Below are 11,119 nucleotides of genomic sequence, written 5' to 3'. Positions count from 1 at the left end.
ATTTTACACTGTGTTGCTTTCCAGGATCAATTAAGTTAGTAAAACTCACTGTCTTCTCTGTTTTTTTCTAATATTTCTGTGTGTGGTTTTAAATACACAGCAAGTTAAGTGTAAATATTTAAAAATTGTTTTAAATGTCTTCTGACCAGAAGAGTTTCCGATAGATCTTCAATTTCTAATTATTTTATTCCTAGTTGTTTCTTGTTTCCTACATTCAGATTGGTTAATTCTCCACCTGCGTTTCTATGTCTGCCATATTCTCTGTGTCTTTTTTTATTCCATGGTAATATCTCAGTTAACCCATGCTGTGTATCACTTAGACCATGGCAATGGTGCCTTGATTGCTTCTGTATAGTCATTATTATGTCTGGCCTTTGGCCCTTTGTTTTTATAAACAACTACCACAGAAATCATCCTTATACCCAACTCCTGTCATGCCATTCCCCTGCCCTAAGACTTTCAACAGTTTTTTGTGTTTGTTGAATAAATGGCATATTCCTTTGGCTAGTTCTAAAAGATTACCAACTTTCCAAAATGATCTTCACTTATTACTGTACATAGATTCCATTCTAATCATCTCTGAACAACTTCTCTATACCTTTGTCAATACTGTTTCCATTATTGAAAATGCCATCTTCCCCGAGATCTGAACCCCTAAATCTTAACTCACATGAAATGTTAGCTTCTTTTTCAATCTTTATTGTTCTCACCAATTGATAGTAAATTCTCTGTTGATAGTGTGTTGTACATTTTCATATTCTAATTGTTGGTTAATTATTGTGAGTTTGTTTCATCTCCTGGAAATTTCTTGAACAGGGCAGCATTAACCCAATTTGTAATATATACCATACAGTCTGTGGTTTGCAGATGGTAGGCAATCAGTGTATTTTTGTTACGCTTACATTTAATGCAAAAAATAGAATGAATAAGTAAAACCAAAGTTGTGTTTGCTAGGCCAAAAAAGAGAAGTTTATTAGAAAACAAACATGCTGCAAGACTGAAGATCTAAGAAGGGAAGAAGGAAGTTGTTACTATTACTTGAGAAGAGCCCAAGCTTTAATAGATGAGCCTGGATCTCCAGCTCCTAGTTGATTTGAGGTGTTAAGGGCTCAGGGCAGGAGGTTTGTTAGGTAGAGAAATGGGGGTAGAACTTTTTCAGATGGTTGGTTGCTTGCTCTGCACAGGCACTGCACTGCTCAGCAGCAGGGGGAGGACCTGAAGGTGCGGCAGATGGTGCGGCAGGGGGCGGGCCGGCAGCAGGTGGGCCGGCAGCACGGGGACTGCACAGAGACGGGCTGGCAGCATGTGGTGGCCCAGCAGCAGGGGCGGCACACCACGGCCTGGCACGACGTGGGGCAGCAGGTGATGGGGCGGCAGCAGCCCTCCTGCAGGCTGCAGGGGTCGCAGCAGATTGGGCGGCGGCAGGGCTCGCAGATGGGGCGCGTGCAGCGGGGCACGCAGGTCACGGGGCGGCTCACGGTGGTCTGGCAGGACACTGGGCGGCAGCAGCAGGGGTCGCGGTAGCAGCAGGGCTGGAGGCAGCCTCCGCCACAGCTCCGAGAGGAGAAGATGGGGCCGCAGCAGGAGCCGGTCATGGTGATGTGTGGGGCTGAGTGGGGTTGAGGTGGTGAGAGGAGTTGAGTGTTCTCAGTGTGAGTGTCTTTCCCCTGCTCTGGGCCCTTTATATACCCTGGCCAGGAGATGATGATGCCTCTTGTTCATTGTTTCCTCAATTAAACAGAAATTTGTTTTGACTAATGGTTGCATTGTTGGTGACATACTCATAATCTCATTAAAGAACATCTGTTGCCATCTGTTGCATTCCTAAATATGGATGTATTCATGCTGTTCATCATCAAAATCTAAATACTCTGGAACGTTGGAGGTGAAGCAGCTCTTGATGCTTATTTTAAGTAGATGGCATCTGACAAATCCTGGGCAAAATGGTCCCGAAGGGGCTACAATTTTTAAAGACATTAAAGGCATAAGAGTTTCTAGAGCACTGACTAGATCCTACCCTTGACCCCTAAGAGATTCCCTGAAAAGCTTGGACAGGTGTTAGACATAGTCTTCAGTGTGGATTCCTTGGGAAAACACTTGTGTTTCACTTGATATAAAGTTGGACTGCTAAGCAGAGAAGAACTGATGCTTTTGAACAGTGGTGTTGGATGGCATTACCGAGTCAATGGACATGAGTTTGAGCAAGCTCCGGGAGATGGTGAAGGACAGGGAAACCTGGCATGCTGCAGTCCATGGCATCACAAAGAGTAGGACACAACTGAGTGACTGAACAGCATAGTGAAATGAACATGCCTTGAATAATATTGCAGCTCGTATATTTGTACTGAAAAGATGAAAGTTGATTTTCATACACTGAGTATTAGAATAAAATACCCAAGACTGTCATCTATTTTTTTCTTTCTTTTTTCCAGCCCACGTTGTGGCAAGTCTGATTTTTCTGGTTTTTCTTAATGGTGGTTTTCCCTGAGGTATGATATTTTTTATACTTGCCTTTCTTGTGTATGTGATATGGAATTGTGTAGTAAATTTTTTCTTACTATACCTTGACATCGTTGCTACAACTATGAAGTAATAAGACAGAGGTTTTTTCCTACATAATAGATGTAGAAAACAAACTTGTTTGCCAGGGGAAAGTGGAGGAAGAATAAATTAGAAGATTGGGATTGACATAAACACACCACTATATATAAAATAGATATCTAATAAGGACCTACTCTATAGCACAGGGAACTCTTCTCAATACTCTGTAATGACCTATATGAAAAAAGAATCTAAAAAAGAGTGGATAGTGCTTGCTTTGGCAGTACATATTCGAAAGCAAACACTTCACTTTGTCAACCAAGGTCCATATAGTCAAAGCAATGATCTTTCCCGTAGTCATGTACAAATGTGAGAGCTGGACAAAAAAGAAGACAGAGCACCAAAGAATTGATGCTTTCAAACTCTGGTGCTGGAGAAGACTCTTGAGAGTCTGAGAAAGCAAGAAGATCAGGATGGGGAACACATGTAAACCCATGGCTGATTCATGTCAATGTATGGCAAAATCCACTACAATATTGTAAAGTAATTAGCCCCAAACTAAAATAAATAAATTTATTTTAAAAAAATCAATAAAGAAAAAAGAAAAAAAAAGAAAGCAAGAAGATCAAACCAGTCAGTCTTAAAGGATATCAACCCTGAATACTCTTTGGAAGGACTGATGCTGAAGCTGAAGCTTCAATATTTTAGCTTCCTGATGCAAACACCTGACCCATTGGAAAAGACCCTGATGCTGGGAATGACTGAAGGCAGAAGGAGAAGAGGGTGACAGAAGATGAGATGGTTTGATGGCATCACCGATTCTATGGACATGAACCTCGGCAAGCTCTGAGAGATGGTGAGGGACAGGAAAGCATGGCTTGCTAGTCCAGGGGTCACGAAGAGTCAGACATGACTTGGTGACTGAACAACAATATTCCATTGTATATATGTACTACAGTTTCTTTATCCATTCACCTGTCAATGGACATCTAGGTTGCTTCCATGTCCTAGCTATTGTAAATAGTGCCTCAGTGAACACTGGTACATGTGTCTTTTTCAGCTATGGTTTCCTCAGGGTATTTGCCCAGTAGTGAGATTGTTGGGTCATATGGTAGTTTTATTCCTACTTTTTAAAGGAATCTTCATTTGTCTTCCATAGTGGCTGTATCAATTTACATTCCCACCAACGGTGTGAGAGGGTTCCCTTGTCTCCAAACCCTCTTCAGCATCTATGTTTGTAGATTTTTTGATGATGGCCATTATGACCAGTATGCACTCTCACCACTTTTATTCAATATAGTTTTAGAAGTCCTAGCCATGGCAAACAGAGAAGAAAAATAAATAAAAGAAATCCAAACTGGAAAAGAAGTAAAACCAACAAACATTGGTTTGTTGATGACATGACACTATACATAAAAAATCCTAAAGATGCCACCAGAAAACTACTAGAGCTAATCAAGCAGCTTGGTAAAGTTGCAGGATACAAAATTAATACACAGAAGTCTCTTCCATTCCCATACACTAACAATGAAAGATCAAAAGAGAAATTAAGGAAACAATCTCATTTACCATTGCAACTGAAAGAATAAAATCCTAGGAATTAACCTGCCCCAGGAGGCAAAAGACCTGTACTCAGAAAACAATAAGACACTAACGAATGAAAGTAAAGATGACACAAACAGATGGAGAGATACACCATGTTCTTGGCTTGGAAGAAGTCATTGTGAAAATGTACTACCCAAAACAATCTACAAATTCAGTACAATCCCTCTCAAATTACCAAGGGCATTTTTCACAGAATTAGCATACCCGAAATAGGCAAAGCAATCTTGAGAAAGAAAAACGGAGGTGGAAGAACCAAGCTCCCTGACTTCAGACTATACTACAAACCTACAGTCATCATGACAGTATGGCACACTGGCACGAAACCAGAAATATAGATCAGCGAAACCGGATAGAAAGCCCAGAGATAAACCGACACACCTATGGTCACCTAATCTTTGACAAAGGAGGCAAGAATATATAACAGAGAAATGCAGTGTCTTCAATAAGTGGTGGTGGGAAAACTGGACTGCTGCTGGCTACATGTAAAATAATGAAATTAGAACACTCCTTAGGAGAAGGCAATGGCAACCCACTCCAGTACTCTTGCCTGGAAAATCCCATGGATGGAGGAGCCTGGTGGGCTGCAGTCCATGGGGTCGCTATAAGTCGGACATGACTGAGCGACTTCACTTTCACTTTTCACTTTCATGCATTGGAGAAGGAAATGGCAACCCACTCCAGTGTTCTTGCCTGGAGAATCCCAGGGACGGGGGAGCCTGGTGGGCTGCCGTCTATGGGGTCGCACAGAATTGGACACAACTGAAGCGACTTAGCAGCAGCAACACTATATACAAAAATAAACTTAAAATGGATTAAAGACCTAAAGGTAAGGCCAGACCCTATGAAACTCTTAGAGGAAAACGTAGACAGAATACTCTTAGACAGAAATCACAACAAGACCTTTTTTGATTCATTTCCTTGAGTAATGGAAATAAAACCAAAAATAAACAAATGGGACATAGTGAAACTTAAAAGCTTTTGTGCAGTGAAGAAAATCATAAACAAGATGAAAAGACAGCCCTCAGCATGGGAGAAAATATTTGCAATGAAAAAACTGACAATAGATTAATCTCCAAAATACACAAACAATACCAAATCACTTACTATCAAAATCAAATCAGTATCAAAAAACAAACAACCCAATAAAAAAATGGGTGGAAGATCTAAATAGGCATTTACCAGAGAAGACATACAGATGGCCAACAAGCCCATGAAAAGATGCTTACCATCACACATTATTAGAGAAATGCAGATCAAAGCTACTGTGAGGAATCACAGTCAGAGTGGCCATCATCAAAAAGTCTACAAACAATAAATGGCGGAGAGAGTATGGAAAAAAGGGAGTCCTCTTACGCTGTTGGTGGGAATATAAATTGATACAGCCAATATAGAGAACAGTATGAAGGTTCCTTAAAAAACTAAAAATAGAACTACTGTAGGATCCAGCAACCCCACTCCTGAGAGGATACCTGGAGAAAACTATAATTCAAAAAATATATGCATTCCAATGATTATTGCAGCACTATTTACAATAGGCATGGCATTGAGGCAACATGAATAGAAGGATGGATAAAGAAGATATGGTACATATGTACAATGGAATATTACTCAGTCCTAAAAAGGAATGAAATTGTGAAGTTTGCAGAGACATTGGCGACCTAGAGACTGTCATACAGAGTTAAGTAAGTCAGAAAGAGAAAAACAAACATTGTATATTGTTGCTTATATGTGGAATCTAGAAAAATGATACAGGTGAGCTTATTTGCAAAGCAGAAATAGAGACACATGTAGATAGTGGACTTATGGATACAAGGGTGGGAAGTGGGTAGTGGGATGAATTGGGAGATTGGGATTGACATATATGCACTACTATGTGTAAAATAGATAACTAATAAAAACCTCCTGTATAGCACAGGGAACTCTACTTAATGCTCTGAGATAACATATGGGAAGAAAATCCAATAAAGGGGATATATGTATACATATGGTTGATTCGCTTTGCTGTACAACAGAAACTAACACAACATTGTAAAGCAGCTATACTCCAATGAAAATTAATTTAAAAGAAGAGTGTTTTTCAATAAACATTGTATGCACATTGATGCACTGTTCAGAGGTGGAGGGTTGGGAGACTATGCAGTGGTTCTGTGATGGCAGAGTCTGAAATGTGATTAATGGGCATCCTTCTGCAGGAATCATTGCCATAGGCAGTTGAGGAATTGCATGGGGGATACATTCTCATTATTTTTCAGCTTTACTCCTCCTATGATTCACCAGACAGGGTATTGGATCACTTTAGTATCATTTCCATCATTCAAAAGAAAGTGACTCAGGCCTCAAGAGCTAAGGCTCCCAAAATGGAATTTCAAACATAATTTCAAAACTTTAAAAGCAATGAAAATTGACTGAACATACAGTCACAATTGGGAGAAAATCAAGCACAGTCTCATCGAAGTAGGTCCTCAACTCTCTTGCTTACATTTGGTTGTCCATGTACACTCAGGATTTCTTCAAAGCCATAACCAGAGCCTAGAAAGAAACTTGTTATTCTGCTCTTTTTTCCCTTCTCCCCACTCCAACTTTACTGAGATACCAAAAAAGGATGTCCTTTTCATCATAGGGGACTGGAATGCAAAAGTAGGAGGTCAAGAGATACCTGGAGTAACAGGCAAGTTTGGCCTTGGAGTACAAAATGAAGCAGGGCAAAGCCTAACGGAGTTTTGCCGAGAGAATGCACTGGTCGTAGCAAACACCCTCTTCCAACAACACAAGAGATGACTCTATCCATGGACATCACCAGATGGTCAATACCAAAATCAGATTAATTATATTCTTTGCAGCTGAAGATAGAGAAGCTCTATACAGTCAGCAAAAACAAGACTGGGAGCTGACTGTGGCTCAAATCATTAACTCCTTATTGCAAAATTCAGACTGAAATTGAAGAAAGTAGGGAAAACCACTAGACCACTCAGGTATGAACTAAATCAAATCCCTTACGATTATACAGTGGAGGTGACAAATAGATTCAAGGGATTAGATCTGATAGAGTGCCTGAAGAACTCTGGATGGAGGTTCATAACATTGTACAGGAGGGTGTGATCAAAAGCATCTCCAAGAAAAAGAAATCAGCAATTCAGTTCACTCAGTGATGTCCAATTCTTTGCAACCCCATGGACAGCAGCATACCAGGCCTCCTTGTCCACCACCAACTCCTGGAGTCCACCCAAACCCATGACCATCGAGTCAGTGATACCATCCAACCATCTCATCCTCTGTTGTCCCCTTCTCCTACTGCCCTCAATCCTTCCCAGCATCAAGGTCTTTTCCAATGAGTCAACTCTTCGCATGAGGTGGCCAAGTTATTGGAGTTCCAGCTTCAACATCAGTCCTTCCAATGAACAACCAGGACTGATCTCCTTCAGGATGGACTGCTTGGATCTCCTTATAGTCCAAGGGACTCTCAAGAGTCTTCTCCAACACCTCAGTTCAAAAGCATCAATTCTTCGGCACTCAGCTTTCTTCACAGTACAACTCTCACATCCATACATGACTACTGGAAAAACCATAGCCTTGACTAGATGAATCTTTGTTGGCAAAGTAATGTCTCTGCTTTTTACTATGCTATCTAGGTTGGTCATAACTTTCCTTCCAAGGAGTAAGAGTCTTTTAATTTCATGGCTGCAATCACCATCTGTGGTGATTTTGGAGCCCCCCAAAAATAAAGTCTGCCACTGTTTCCACTGTTTCCCCATCTATTTCCCACGAATGATGAGACCAGATGCCATGATCTTAGTTTTCTGGACGTTGAGCTTTAAGCCAACTTTTTCAGTCTCCTCTTTCACTTTCATCAAGAGGCTTTTTAGTTCCTCTTCACTTTCTGCCTTAAGGATCATGTCATCTGCATATCTGAGGTTATTGATATTTCTCCCGGCAATCTTGATTCCAGGTTGTGCTTCTTCCCATTAGTTCATGGCAAATAGATGGGGAAGCAATGGAATCAGTGAGAAACTTCATTTTCTTGGGCTCCAAAATCACTGCAGATGGTGACTGCAGTCATGAAATTAAAAGACACTTGCTCCTTGGAAGAAAATCTATGATCAACCTAGACAGCAGAGACATTACTTTGCCGATGAAGGTCCATCTAGTCAAAGCCATGGTTTTTCCAGTAGTCATGTATGGATGTGGGAGTTGGACCATAAAGAAAGCTGAGCACCAAAGAATTGATGCTTTTGAACTGAGGTGTTGGAGAAGATTCTTGAGAGTCCCTTAGACTGCTGGGAGATCAAACCACTCAATCCTAAAGGAAATCAGTCCTGAATATTCATTGGAACGACTGTTGCTGAAACTGAAGCTCCAATACTTTGGCTACCTGATGCGAAGAACCAACTCTTTGGAAAAGACCCTGATGCTGGGAAAGATTGAAGGCAGAGGAGATGGGGACGACAGAGGGTGAGATGGTTGGATAGAATCACCAACTTGATGGACATAAGTTTGAGTAAGCTCTGGGAGTTGGTGATGGACAGGGAAGCCTGGTGTGTTGCAGTCCATGGGTTCACAAAGAGTCGGACATGACTGAGCGACAGAACTTAACTGACATACAGCTGTGTAATTTTAAGGTGCGTGTTGTGATGACTTGATATATGTCTATATTGCAAAATGTTTACCACAATAAGGCTAGTTAACCCATTCTTTCCCTTACCTAATTGTCATTTTGTTGTTGTTGTTATGATGAGGATATTAAAGGTCTACTCTCAGAGTACCTTTCAAGTATACAGTATACAGTTGACTCTTGAACAACACAGGTTTGGACTGCATGGGTCTACTTATATGGAAATCTTTTTCAGTCGTAAATGCTACAGTGCCACATGACCTGTGGTTGATTTCATCATGGAAATGGAGGAACTGCAAGTACAGAAGAACCATAGATATGAAATCTCAGATATGGAAGGCAGAATATAAGTTGTACTTGGATTTTGACTGTGCAGAGTGTCAGTGACCCTAACCCCAGGGTAGTTTAAGGGTTAGTCATAGTGTTGCTTGGTAGGATTGGGGGCAGGAGGAGAAGGGGACGACAGAGGATGAGATGGTTGGATGGCCTTACCGACTCGATGGACATGGGTTTGGATAGACTCCGGGAGTTGGTGATGGACAGAGAGGCCTGGCGTGCTGCAATTCATGGGGTCGCAAAGAGTTGGACACGACTGAGTGACTGAACTGAACTGAACATAGTATTGTTGACTATAGTCACCATGCTGTACATTAGATCCTTGGAATTTATTCATCTCATAACTGAAAGTTTGTGCCTTTTGACCCAAACCTCCTCATTTCTCCTACCCCTCAGCCCTTGGTAACTACTTTTCTACTCTATGTTTCTTTGAGTTTGATGGTTTTAATTCCATGTATAAGTGAAATCATTATAATATATGCCTTTCTCATGTCTAACTTATTTCATTCAGCATTATGCCTTCAAGTTTCACCCCTGTTATCACAAAAGGCAGGATTTCCTTCTTTTTGTGGCTATATAATATATATGTATATATGTATAATTTAGCCTAATTCATTACTAATTTTATTTAGTCATTCGTCTGTTGGACATTTAGGTTGTCTCAGTGTCTTAGCTATCGTAAATTACTGTCATGAACATGAGAATGTGGAAATCTCTTTGAGATAGTGATTTCATCTTCTTTGGATGTATACCAAGAAGTGGAATTGCTGGATCATAGAGTAGTTCTATTTTTAGTTTTTTGAAGAACCTCCGTACTGTTTTCCATAGTAGCTGTAGCAATTTATACCACAACGCCCCCCATAACAGTGTACCAAGGTTCCCTTTTCTCCACATCATTACACTGGCATTTGTTATCTCTTGCCTTTTTGATAATATCCATTCTCACAGGTGTGAGGTGATATCACACTGTGGTTTTGATTTGCATTTCCCTGGTGATTAGCAATGTTGAACATCTTTTCAATGCATACTTCTTAACCATCTATATGCCTTCTTTGAAAACATGTTTACAAATCCTCTGCTTATTTTTTAAGTGAATTGGTGTTCTGCTGTCTTTTGTTTTGGTTTGTTGCTATTTAGTTGTAGAAATTCCTTGTGTTTTGTGAATATTAACTGCTTATGAGATACACAGTTTGCAAATAGTTTCTCCCATTTGGTGGGTTGCCTCTTCATTTGTAGATTGTTTCTTTTGCTCCATAGAAGCGTTTTAGTTTGATGTACTCCCATTTGCTAATTTTTGCTTTTATTGCTTGTGCTTTATTCTTCTCAAGGCACATTGTCTAATAATCAGTTTTTCCTGTTTCTGGCGGTGAGGTGTCTTCATAATGATCACATTTTGGGCAAGGAGAACCTCTTCAGAGGACAATCTCAGGTAAGAAGACTTATTTCTCTACTCCAAACACTTCTGATCCAAAACTGTTCTAAGATGATCTTTTTCTTCCTTTTGTAAAGGTATACAAAGAATGAGAGGCCATGAGCCCTCATTCAGTAAGTAATTCCAGTGTTTTCAGTCGAGGATACTCATCCTACCCCACACCCAAGTTCCATTTCCTGGCAGACAAAACACGGGTCATGTGTGAATAATTCACGCCACTGAGCTCTGTGATTTGACACTGGTGGCAAGTCATGCGCTATTTTCTGATGCCACTTATTCTAAAACCAGACAACACTCATTGAAAACTTTGCAACTTACTGACTATGTGTCTTTGGGCCATATGGGATAATAATAGATGTGTAATCAAGGTTGTTGTGAAGGTTAAATGAGCTAATAATTTTGTCAAGCACTAAGAACAGTGCCTGGCACTTAGTGTCTTATATTTGTTGAGTTAATAAATATATTTTAATAGGTATTGTTTCAGTGGTGCTTTATAAGCTCTAAATTTTGAATTTAGAATAAAGATGAATGGTGTTTGATATGGTAAGTAGCCAGTTCTCTGCTCCGTCACCAGAAAATACACATTAAATAAGATT

General features: G+C 40.3%; 1 pseudogene; it reads right to left on the bottom strand.

The window, feature by feature from the left end:
- Window positions 1-1,196: 1,196 nt before the first annotated feature.
- Window positions 1,197-1,595, bottom strand: LOC145540751 (keratin, high-sulfur matrix protein, IIIA3A pseudogene; annotated as a pseudogene).
- Window positions 1,596-11,119: the final 9,524 nt, after the last annotated feature.

This window comes from Giraffa tippelskirchi, chromosome 3 (genome assembly GCF_054371585.1).
Source record: "Giraffa tippelskirchi isolate mGirTip1 chromosome 3, T2T-mGirTip1v1.2.pri, whole genome shotgun sequence".
NCBI classification, from domain to species: domain Eukaryota; kingdom Metazoa; phylum Chordata; class Mammalia; order Artiodactyla; family Giraffidae; genus Giraffa; species Giraffa tippelskirchi.
This window is presented reverse-complemented; position numbering and strand designations above follow the sequence as displayed.